Source organism: Etheostoma cragini, chromosome 1, assembly GCF_013103735.1.
Source record: "Etheostoma cragini isolate CJK2018 chromosome 1, CSU_Ecrag_1.0, whole genome shotgun sequence".
NCBI classification, from domain to species: domain Eukaryota; kingdom Metazoa; phylum Chordata; class Actinopteri; order Perciformes; family Percidae; genus Etheostoma; species Etheostoma cragini.
The window spans coordinates 9,241,225-9,252,760 of NC_048407.1; the positions used below are offsets into that span (position 1 = coordinate 9,241,225).

Sequence of the window (11,536 nt, forward strand, 5' to 3'; positions counted from 1 at the left end):
TGAACACAAATACAATAATGTTATGTGCCTCCAGAACATAAAACATAAAAACCTAAACGTAAAAAACATAAAACCTCCGGTTACTTTGACATGCTTTAATAATACATTTTTCTTGGAATTATGTCACATTTCATGCATGTTCTTTGACATTATTTACTCTACATACCACTATAGACTCTCAAAACAGAAAATGGATATATATGTAACATCCTTATAGTCGAAAACATAAGATTTAAAAGGTAAAAACCTTGAAATATGTCCCATTAGTAAAATTATGTGGGCAGATATGTGTTTTCCAATGCTGGAAATGGCGGCCATCTTGGAAAATGGCGGCCATTTTGAAAAATCAAGTGGCTAACGTTATTTTTCAAATTATTGGCCCCAAAGGGATAACCACACCAAATTTGGTGTTTGTATCCACTTGTGAACGATTTTCCCCCTTATCTGCCCCACTAAAGGCACCATCATTGCTGAAAGGTACATCCAAGTTCTAGAACAGCATGTGCCCCCATCCAGACATTGTCTCTTTCAGGGAAGACCTTGCATTTTCCAACATGACAATGCCGGACCACATACTGCATCAACTACAACATCATGGCTGAGTAGAAGAAGGATTTAGGTACTGAAATGAATAAGGTATATGGATATCCAGGTGGTTTCTTAGTGGGTATACTGCATATACCTGCATATAACGTAGACCACACAACTGCGTTGCAGGGAATCCTGCCATTGACGTGGGCACTGACATAACTGGAGTTAGTCTCCGAGCGCCAGACTATAGCTGCCCACTGCTCCTAATTAGTTAGGATGGGCTAAATGCAGATAATACATTCCTCGTATATGTAAATGTACTAGGCAAATAAAGAAAATATAATAATATAATGTGTCACAAACGTTCGGAGGGGTGAAAAAGGCATTAAGCCTTTGATGGATTTGGTGGAGTTAGACCAGCAATACTTCTGACTCGTTTAAGCACTGATGACATAGGACATGATTTCTGGTAACATAGACAAAAGAAACATTCTTTGCAATTAATTATTCATAATTGATATGTTTACTTGATAGATACATAATTTTACTAAAAACAATGTATTTCTTTTTTGTAGCTAATTTGCAATTTGAATAATAGAACTATATAATCTGACCACAATTCAGTTCATACTCTACTTTCAACTTAAATCTGGAATGGCTGTGACAGTACAACACATACAACAGCATCATACAGCTCCACATAGTAGTCAAATTAACTGATTTCAGTGTATTAATCAACTGCACAGCTTTGAGGGGAAGCTTGTTTTTAGAGTGCACTTTCTACAACCCTTGATGATAATGATGATGATGATTGTGAGGATGATGAAAGTCCCAAACTGGTAAAATGTGTCACCAGTCAAGGCCTCCTCAAGTCATTATTTACATTTTTGCACCTTCAACTGTATTTAAAGACGGCCAAGTGAAAATGAGGGTATGAAGAATCCCAGGCAGATTTTATTTTTATAAATAAATACATTTTTCTAAATATGAGCATTAAAAAAACACTCACAAACTTACAGTGCATCCTTGATGAGTTAAAAATGTCTAAATGCTGCACACTTAAATATACTCAACATCCAGCAGATGGGGCATAATGTTTTGCTGCCCCTTAGGACCAAAGCAAATTAATATATTACATCTGCAGGGTTTGAAAGCCATGTTGTGTCAATACCAATGACTAAACAATTCCTTTGCCAGATCCTGTATTACTGGCTTTCAAAACTGACATGCTGGCCTGAACTCTGCTTTGGGACAAAAACCTATTAACTGCAACACTCCCAAGCTTCCACTCTCATTTCAGCTGTTCAGCAATAGAGGACAGGGCTGTAGTGAAAACCCAGCTTCATATCTTTTTAGAAACAAAAATGCAATACAACAACATTTTGTTAATTATATTTTGCATGTTTTCTTGATATTTATGTTGAATTTTTGTTTGAATTGGCTGGCTTTTACTTGCTTTAATTCATGTGAAAATTAGATGTTATTGTTTGAGCCAATAAAAAGCCAGTGTAGTTGCAGTGTAGCAGGAGATGTAGGGAGAGATGGGGCCAGAGATTTGTGTTAGATAATAAGCTCTGTTAGTGATGGAGTGCAGCAATTAATCCTGCTCCCTTGTAGAGATTAAGTTAGATAGATATACAAAAAATAAACCTGTACAATATAAAGTAGCAAAGTACAATAGCCTAACTGCTAAGACCTGTGTAAAGCTAAACATGTTTTGCATGAAACACTCACTCATTAGTTTACTTTATTATTAAATTCACTTTTGCAGCGTAATTCCCTTTGTACAATCCACCCACATTGTCAATCTCAAACAGCCACCTTTTATTTTTATGGTTTATCTAGCAAAAAACAATATGAAGTAATTCTATACATAAATGTCATTCCTCATAATACAGTTCCTTCACAAAAGGACAAAACATGCACACCAAAAAACTCATTTTTTTTTCAAAGAACACAAAAAAGCTAAACAACAAACAAACAATTATCTTGAGCGTTCATTCCACCAGTGGACTACTGCTGGGTGGTTTGGAGGCCTTCCATTTTAACACTATGCATTTGTTAGCTGCCATCAAAGCAAGATCAATGTACATACTTTCATATTTTTTCCACTTATCAGATACATTTATTCCAAAAAGACATAAACAAGAACGTGGAACTGATACATGTTAACACTGAGACACCAGCTTGACAACAACAACAACAAAAACTAAACTTGGACACCTTTGGGCGGCTGTGGCTCAGTGGTAGAGCGGTTGCCTGTCAATCGGAAGGTAGGTGGTTCAACCCCTGGCCCTGCAGGTGAAGTGTCCTTGGGCAAGACACTGAACGCTGAGTTGCCCCTGATGCTGCGCATTGGAGTGTGAATGTGTGTGAGTGTTTATCTGACAAGCAGGTGGCACCTTTATGGCAGCCTCGGCCACAGTGTATGAATGTGTGTGAATGGTGAATGTTTCCTGTATGATGTAAAAGCGCTTTGAGTAATCGTTAAGACTAGGAAAGCACTATATAAATACAGCACATTTACATGACAAAAGCACCTTTACATTTATTATAATGCCACATGAGGAATGATATCTCACTGCTCGTTTTATTTAATTTCTCTGGAGTATAATAAACCCCATGCATTATCTGGAATAGTGATACTTTATGTCTAAAATCATAAAAGCATGTATGTACTTTCCTACAAATTAAAATAATCTTGTGGTTGTATTTCCATTTGAGGATCTTGTTCCCACTTCTGTCCTAAATACTCTGTAGTTACCATTGAGCTTGCAGTAAGGGAACTATAAATCCTTAATGATTTAGGGTGTCAAGAGGCGGGCAGCCCGGAGCCCCCGAACGCAGAAGGTTTAACAAGGATATTCATTGTGTCAGAGCGGTTGCCGAGGTGTTTTCAAGCCTGCTAAATTTCCAGTGGCTTCCCGGCTGTAAGATTTAATTCCAAAACATTTGCACTGTACGTCTCCTGGTTGTAATGATGGGTTTCTGTCACCTGTGTTAAATAATGAGCCGATGTAGCAATTGGCCTGGAGAAGAACTTAAAAAATAGAATTAAAAAGAAAGAAACTGAGTCGTCCACCACCGCAGTACACTGTTAACACGTCTTTGATTTGTTACTGGCATGAGTTTAAGTTGTGCTCGTTGTGGACAAGAGGAGAGGTGATGTTTGGATGTGTTGTCACATGGGTCAAGAGTCCTCTGCACGGTGAATTATGAAAATACATTTTTAATGATTTACTTGAAGCTTATGTGCTAATAAGTTGAGTTGACAGATAATCAACTGAGTTGGTATGGAAAATGTTGAGAGACTCTTCTGCAGATTGATTGTTGCAGAGTAAACCTGAAGCTGGCCAAAACGGGGTGCAGTGGTGCATTGATGAATTAGATGTGCCACAAAGCATTATTTTTCTCTGATGTGTTTCAAAGGAATAGGTTTCAAGGCACTTTGTCATTGCTGTCTTGCACCAAGAGAAACTCGTAGAAAAATATTTCCTCAGTATGACTCAAAACTTGATGGAGAATCGACTGAAACAAGGTCCTGAGGTGGACTCAAGTTTTGCATTCTCATTCAGAGAACTAATGGACATAAAATAGGGTCAAATAATTCCATTGTTTCTTGTTTATGTTTTTAGATATATTTACCTAGTTAAAGAAGCTCCTAAACAAAAGAGCAAAAATGTGTCCTCGAACAGTTCTGCGTCATAGAAAAAATTATTCAAAGGAAGATTTAATGGTAGATACAGTCTTTGGAGTCCTTTGAAAACATTACATAAGGATCAGTAGCATTAGATTAGTTACTTTGATTCAATGGTGTGTGGTCCATTAGGGCGCTGCCCCTACTGCTATTCATGTATATTAATGAATACGTTTTTTTGTTATTGTGCTGTGTGTGCATATACATTTCAGTTACTCTCAAATAAACATACATTAGCCTGCGATGCCTAATAAAAGGTGCTGTCTGCAGTCTTTGTCTGCATGGGTGTACTTTCCTCAGCCCAACGGCAGTATGTGTGTAATAGGTTGGGATTTTCCTGATGGCCCCTTCTATCTCATCAGACCAGCTAGTAGCAATGAAGGGTAATACAGCAGAACATAAGATTACAGTAATACATGTAATAATATACTAGATATCCTCAAATTCAGGTTCATTTTATGAACCTAAAAATATAAGGTTATTGTCAGCCCGCAGTCCCTGGGGACCTATTGACCTTTGCCATTGACACCGCCGACACCAACTTGGCCAGGCTGTGGTGGTGCACAGGTTCAGAGAGCCATGAATGACAACACGCAGGCGGCCAGGCACATCACCAAACGTATGCTAATAATAACATCCAAAACCCAAGATTTACTTGGTTTTTGTGACATGAAAAGGCGAGGGTCACGAGACATATGGAGACAGCAAAATGCAACTGAAGGCTATTTTTTTGTAACTTGCTAACTATGCATTACTTATTATGTAAGAAGGGCCAGAAATCAGTGCTAGCAGAGAAACCCACTGGCACTAGTGCTGCTCACTCAGCAATACCCTAATGGTCACTGGTCATGCATGTCTTAGCAGCCCCCATATGGGTCTCCTGAAGCTCTACTTGTAATTCTTTGCTTAGAAAGTAGTTGTCTGCAGTTTTTCGGTGGATTGTTGTATTAAGGGAAGAGGTGTTTCAAACCCAATCACATGCTGATCACAATGCATTTACACATTTTCCTTACACAGATAAGACAAGCAGATACATATTTCTTGTTCATACTGAATGTAAATTGGATAATAATACCAGAATGAGAAACAAAACCCACCAGTGTGTTTAATTTTAAAAATAGCAAAAATGCTGCAAAAAGAGTAGTGAGTCTTTTCTTCTTTGTGGCGCTCCATTACAGCACTATCTAATCTTTCTTTCATCTAGTCCTGAAACTTTTTAATGGAGTTAACCGTGAAACTGTGCAGCGCATTCAGTAGGGAAGGTACACGCTTACAGCTCAGTCTAATTCCTCATAGAGGAAGTGTGATGGAGGGTGATGCAGAGAGCACTGCAAAGCCTGATTAGGTGGCATTATAATGGGCTTTTAATTTAAGTCTGGGCTTATTAGATGTCAAACACAAAAGGGTTGAATGGATTTTTGAGATGAGGTGAGTTAACCTGCTGTCAGGCAAGCATGACACCTTTACATTGCTATTCTCAGCCACGGAGGTGCCGCAGACGCTATGGGAACCTGCACTCTGATCAAAAAGAAACGCCAAGCCTAGAGTTGCACAAAAAGTCAAACTGTTGTTGATCCTAGAATAAAACAGGGAACCGTTGCTGCGCGACACACGTGCCTTCCACACTCTGAAGCCTATTAAAGCTCAGAGTTGTTGATCAGTTCATAGCTGTACACATACTGTTCAAGATTCCTCGGTCTCTGCTGCAGCTTTCACATCATGTTGAAATTGTCAAAATCAACTTTACGCCCAAGCAATGCATATTTAAAGTGCATTATGCAAGCATGTGTGTATGTGTGTATGTGTGTGTGTGAACTATGATACAGAATACGTTAAGAAAAAGTTCTGCCTGCATTCTACCCTCCACAGAAATACAAATATACATTGTTTGTCTTCACTGTCATGTTAATAACCTCCTAATGTCCCCAAACTGGAGTCATCAGCGACAATTAGTGATGGCATTACTGCAATATAATTAAAACTAGTTTACATCTTATGTGTAAGTAATGGCATATATTGAGAACATAATGACGGCCAGAATACATGAATAGAGTTTATCAGAGAAAGTCTTGGTTTCAATGTGTATTATCCACACAAAAAACAGTGTCTGTGTTTTTTCTGTCCACACTGGTTTCCAGATTATGATATTATTGTTATTTTTTAGATCCTGCTATTAGAAACCTGGATCAAGCACTTATCATGGCACCTAGCTGAGTACTGGTCCAGGGGCCTGTTGCACGAAAGTAGTGTGATCCGCTCATCGCGGCTTAATCGGTTGCACGTTTGCCGAGCCAGGATGAACAGGTGAAGCTGCTGGATGTCCAGCCAGGTGTAAATAGCTGGGATAAGTGCAAGTTCAAGGCTTTCTTAAATAGACCAATCAATCACAATTCACCCGCTGAGCTAATGGACAGTAACGAGGAGGTTAGGCAAATAAAATGCAAAAAGGGAAACACGGCTGTTCAAACGGAAAGAAAAGGCCCAACAGACTGTAGCGGACTGTCTGAATGTGTAAGGATGTAAAAATATCTACTTAGCTTACTAGTCACTCCTGTTATGGTTTGGGGTTTTTGTTGGGGTATTTGTCCTGTTTGGCCTTCCCTGTGTTTTTGTCCCGGTTTTCCCATTAGTCTGGTGTTGTAGATTCTGTCTTGTGTTTCCATGCTTGTGTATGTTCTGTTTCCTGTTTTATTTTTTAGTCAGCTTCCTGTCTGGTCTTGTCTTGTCTAGCTTCGCTTTGTTTGTCTGATTGTTCAGCCCCACCCTAATGTGTTTCACCTGATATCTCACCTGTTTCTCATTACCTCATTACCTCTTGTATTTAACCCCAATGTTTCCTCTGCCTCTTGTTGGATCATTCCAGTTTGTTCAGTCGTGTGTCCTGTCTCTACGTTGCTGAGTTCCCGGTATTGTTCCTGTTTCCCTGGATGTTTTCCCGTGAGTTTTTCCCCCGTCTTTTACCCCCGGACCTCTGTGGACTTCTTGCTTGTGTTTTTGGACTTTGCTACTTTGTTTTGGATCCCTGTGTTTGTTTGTGGACCTTCTGCTATTAAAGCATTGTGTACCTGCTCCCGCCTGCCTCCGTCTCTCTGCGTTTGGGTCCTCACCGCACACCCCCCACAACAACTCCACATTTTTACAAAGTTGTATGCTACAGTGTGTTTTAATGGTATTAAATATGCTTGTTTTATGTGTTGGTTTTATTGTTTTTATGTGCTAAATCTGCTGGTTTAGTGTCATTGAGTAGCCTACCATGTAAAGTACAATATAAATAAAATGTATTATTATTTAGCCTACTTTGCCTTAAAAGTGAGCAGAGGGAATTAATGTTCCTCGGGAAATTCTCTAGGCTTAATTTAAAACCCTTCTTCACAGCGAGTGAACATGTTTTACAACCACATGCACAAATCTCTATAAGCTACAGTATGTCTAATTCTAAATATCCTTCTACAATTAATGATAATAAAGAACAATCAGAACAGGACAAAAACTAGAAAAAGAAGTAAGTGACTTCAATACACACTGGAAGCAAATATGTATCAACCATTTCTAACCAACTAAACAACAGCAATACAAGGGTTTAAATCAAACTCGGGACAACAATCGTGACAAATAATGCATGTTAGTAAAAATAAAGTAGAACACATTCAGAAGACAAAGGAGTAACTGTTAAACACATTTATTTGGGATCAGAGCGGCAGCTGATTTAACACATGAGACTCCAGGATTAATCTTAGCCTGACGGTTAGCTTGACTGTTAGCCTGGCTATTAGCCTGACTGTTAGCCTGGCTGTTAGCCTGGCTGTTAGTTAATATGTTGTCAGTGGTTACTAGTTAGTTTGTAAACTTATTATTAAGTTGTAACATATAAAGTTTGGTTACACCTTTTCATTCAATGCGTTTTCTTTATTTTCATGACTATTTACATCGTAGATTCTCACTGAAGGCATCACAGCTATGAATGAACATATTTGTGATGCCTTCAGTGAGGATTTACAATGTAAATAGTCATGAAAATGAAGAAAACTGATTGAAAGAGAAGGTGTGTCCAAACTTTTGGCCTGTACTGTATACTGTATACTAGTATACTATATAATAATTTGTTCATTTAATTTAGTAAAGGGCAAAAAATGTCAAATCATTGCTTTACCAAGCACTTATTAATCAGTAACTAACTATGAAAAACATCAGTCACAACTTTACAATAGCATATAGATAATGTTTATAGATGGTTTACAAAGTAACTATTTAACAAGGGATTAAAGTCATCTGTCACAACTTCACAATAACCATCCAGAGAATGTTTATAGACCTTTACAAACCAACTGGCAACCGTTAGCAAAGTGTTAGGAATATCTGGTCCATCTATCCATGTAATGTTTATAGATGTTTTAAACATGGTTTCTTAAACGCCTGCCAACATTTTTTATCATTACTTGATGCCTAGTATAGTACATGAGGGATATTATGTGTGTAACAATAAACTGTTAATTTTACAGCACTACTAATATTATATATAATTATAATTTAAGTGTTTGTTAACAGTCAAATGACAGGTTGTTAACAGGTAAATAACAGTTAGCTAAAGATTAATTAGGTATCAATTAACATCTATTAATGATGGTTATTATACAGTGTTACCCAGTATTTGTTCTTTTCTTCTTATTTCTGTAAGTGTGGGACGTTTATGGCCTCCAGCAAAGAGCCTTTGCGCCCCATGTGGTTGTGTAACCCCGAGCCATTAACAGAACGCAGGTAGTGCAGCTCGGTCTCATTACCAACCGCCACTTTTCCCATCAGCTTGTCATACGTGCCTGAGTGTGTGTGTGCATGCGTGTGTGTGCGTGTGTGTGTGTGCGTGTGTATGCATGTAGTTTAGAACACAGTATAACCATCAGAATATAACGCTGTAATCCTCTGAATCACTACTTTGTTCAGTGCTTTAGCTTGATCCTGCTGTTCCCTCTCTCACTCTCTCTCTCTCTTTCTCTCTCCCTCTCTCTCTCCCTCTCTCTCTCTCTCTCTCTCTATCTATCTGGCTTTTAAGTTACTAGTTTATACATTTAAAAAAAAAGTCTTACTGTTTTTACAAGCACTTTGTAACTGTTCCTGAAAATGCTGTGTGAAAAAAAAAGCTTTTATTACATGCTGAAATGAACAAATATAACATTGTTGCAAAATCCTGTATATACACCTGCTCATGTGACCAGAGACTTCATATGAGACCTGGATAATATCAGAATCACATATGCAGGGATATGAGTACCCAGAATTCTCTATGCTCCATGTATAAAAACCTCAACATGATCAAAATCTGGAAACTAGTGTGGAGTAAAGGTGCTCCATTTGTGAAATATACTGTACCTTCATGTACTGCACCATACAAGTGCAAGGTAGGGGCTGAACAAATTTAATTAAACAGAAAATTAAAAAAGATGACATTTGTCAAGAAAATATCTCACTTTTACCAGTTTCTAACTCGAGATTTTAGTACACTCTGGGAAACAGTGATGGACATTTTTCACAGTTTTATGAGATATAAAGATTGGTTGTTTAAGATTATTGACAGATTGATTAATTATTTTAAAAATGTTATTACTGGCATCCCTAATACTGTTCATTTTCTCATTCAGCGTTCAGTTTAGCCATAGAGCTAATTCACACACCTTGAATTACTTCAGCTATTGTTGTTTTAAGACTTCATAATCATGTGTGGGGTTATAATTATGGCGAGCACAGCAGGAATAATTATTCTAATCAAAAAAACTAATAGCGTCCTCATTTTACTGAATTCAAACAATTAAATTCTACTCATTCTTTATGAATATTTTCTTCTTCTATTGTTTTGTTTGAAACCACCAGCAAATTGCAGTTGATGACAGAAACACATTGATCACCTTTGCTTTCATGAAAGCACCTTTGCAGGCGCATCAGCCTGAGAATTGATTGGACAGTAAAATGTGTGAAGGGGAAAACATGAATATATTGATTGCCTCTGCACACTACAATAATAAATTGGCTACGCATTCCCAAGCGGTTTGAACATGTACACAGAGTGATTGGAAGTATGTTTTGGATTAAATAATTAGCCGAGGCCAGCCTCTGTTTTATGTCATAATTCACTGGTCAGATGAAATTAGATGATAAAAAGTAAAGCAATCCTCTCTTTGCTGTCCCCTCCACGGCAGGTTTACATTCGGGTCGGTCCAATTCTTTTTCCTTTTGATGGACCAGTCATTTGTGATAGCTTGAAAATTATGAACTCATGAAAAATAGTGTCTCTGGCAGTTTTAAAGCATTACCCCACTGCTAACGGAGACTTTCCGATTTTTACATTCCAACTCACATTTCACCTTTAATTTTCATTAACAATCAGCTGCCGGGCTTAAAGGCAATAACTTGCTTTAATTTTAGAAATTTAATGAAAGATGATATGATATCAAAGGCGCTGGAAACCATTTTCATGATATGTACAGTGGATTGGTTTTACTGTGTGAAAACATCCTGACTACATTATAATTTTTTTTATGATTTTCATGTCTTCACTTCATTTGAATCCTCAAATTAGTTCCTCTGTGATGACTCTCCAGCCTCTTTGGCTTGTTGAACCATGTCAAAACTCATCGGATAATTCAACTATACATTGTCATCACGGTGAAAACAAGGCTATTTGTCTAAGTTAAGGAAAAACTGACATTTGTAATATCCTTAGTGTCTTCTTATTGTATGCCAGTGCTGTTCCCTTTGTTTATCTCAGCTGCTTGTCGTTGCCAAACCTTTAACATGTAATATCTCTCTTTATTAGTATTTATTGCAAGACTGAAAAATCTCAGCACAACCTTTGGTTGTGACTGTGGATTCCCAACCTTTGTTGATATGTAAGTCACAACAGAGCTAAAGAAAACTCATCTAAATGTGTACACAACAACAATGCAAATGCTTTTCTAGAATTAAATGTGTCTTTACAGTCTGATCTCCATTGGACTAGATTTGTTTATTTGCTTTTTTGGGGGATGACATGTTTAAAAATTGGGATTCTAAAAAAATCCCTTTGTTTTAAAATAAAGTGATTCTTTAATGTGATTTCTGTTGCTGCGGTCAGAGCAAACGGCACGTCATGGGGAGTTAGTGGGGAATCTGAGGTTTTGATCATTGAAGCAGGGGCCATAACTCATTCTATAGATATGTGTGCAGTTTTAAAACAAAAGTTCCAAAGCTGCTGGGGGGATAACACAATGTCAGATAAAACCAAACAACCAAAGCTCTCTGTGATGTGAAGACATGAATCATTCATTCACCATTCACAAT

General features: G+C 37.7%; 1 long non-coding RNA gene across 1 annotated transcript in view; it reads left to right on the top strand.

The window, feature by feature from the left end:
• LOC117944937 overlaps nt 1-4,614 on the top strand; it is a 26,042-nt gene extending 21,428 nt beyond the window's left edge. Inside the window, exons 2-3 of the long non-coding RNA XR_004656701.1 lie at nt 3,689-3,698; nt 4,600-4,614. This is a non-coding gene — a long non-coding RNA (uncharacterized LOC117944937). The remainder of the gene's footprint in view (nt 1-3,688; nt 3,699-4,599) is intronic.
• Nucleotides 4,615-11,536: the final 6,922 nt, after the last annotated feature.